We start from the raw sequence: 1,256 nt of genomic DNA, 5'->3' as shown, positions 1-1,256 counted from the left end.
AAAAAAAAAAAAAAAAAAAAGCATTGACCTATGTCACTTTAGTTTGGTAAAGCAGAGTGTCAGTGAGAAAGACTAACACTGTGGTATGATAATGGGCTCAAAGATAGTAATGATTACAAGGATGACAAAGGACCAAATAGTGTTTCATGGGTCACTATGAGTTGGAACCAACTTGACAGCACCTAAAAACACCTTGACAGCACCTAACAAGTGTGTGTACATATATACACACTTGCTGTTGTTAGGTGTATTATATATATACAGACACACACACACACATATTTTCTGTGAATGGAACACATTGTTCTGTTTCTCTCCATGTTCATTTTTGTTGTTGTTAAAAACTGGACATTTTATTGTTTTTTAACTTTTTATTGTGATTTGGGTGAAAGTTTACAGAGCAAACTAGATTTCTATACAATAATTCGTAAACATTTTGTTTCCTGGCTGGTTGCAACCCACAATGTAACAGCATTCTTCCCACTTCCTCCATGTGCTTCTCATTTCCATTCAACCTTCTTTTCTGTCCCTTCCTGCCTTCTAAGCTTTGTCCCATACATAAGCTTAGTTCAACCCGTTGGACAAGATCATAATGAGCCTTGTATACCATTCCAAAAACAATAGGTCAGGAGGATCCATTAAAGATGATTGAATAGGGAATACTACAGTCAGAGTTTTCTCTTAGAAATATCTTTGAAGAAACAGTAAGAGGAAAAAGTGGGAGTGGAGGAAGGGAATGAGACTAACTGCTAGGATAAAGGTAGGAAGGAAAGTTGTCACACTCTAGGAAAGACCTGAAATAAGACAGTGGAAGTGGAAATGGAAAGCAGGAGACAAATATGTTTAGAAATGTTAGGAACTGGCAATTCATTGAACAGGAGGGGTAATAAGGGGGAACAATCTAGAATTAACAAAGCAATGAAACACTGGATAAACCAGCAAAATGGGAAAGAAACTGGTTTTTCTTTTTTAAAAAAAAAAAGGTCAAGGAGGAAATGAAGACTAGAAAGAAAAAAACTGAGAGTAAAATAGAAAGAGGAAGGCATTCCAGTACTCCTCCTCATATCTTACCCCAGCAGTTCCTCATCATAAGGGTCAGGATCTCCAATTAGGGATGTTTACTGTGGTGCTGTGAGGGAGTGCAGCATGACCTTTAGTGGCCATCACATCTAGGTTACTACCTAAACAATGGAATTCTTGGGGTGGTAAGTAGTATGTTCTAGTTCCTAAGGGATTTACTGAAGAGAGCCAAGGAT

This window comes from Orycteropus afer, unplaced genomic scaffold (genome assembly GCF_000298275.1).
Source record: "Orycteropus afer afer isolate SDZICR_OR568_19922 unplaced genomic scaffold, OryAfe1.0 scaffold00294, whole genome shotgun sequence".
NCBI classification, from domain to species: Eukaryota; Metazoa; Chordata; class Mammalia; order Tubulidentata; family Orycteropodidae; genus Orycteropus; species Orycteropus afer.
This window is presented reverse-complemented; position numbering follows the sequence as displayed.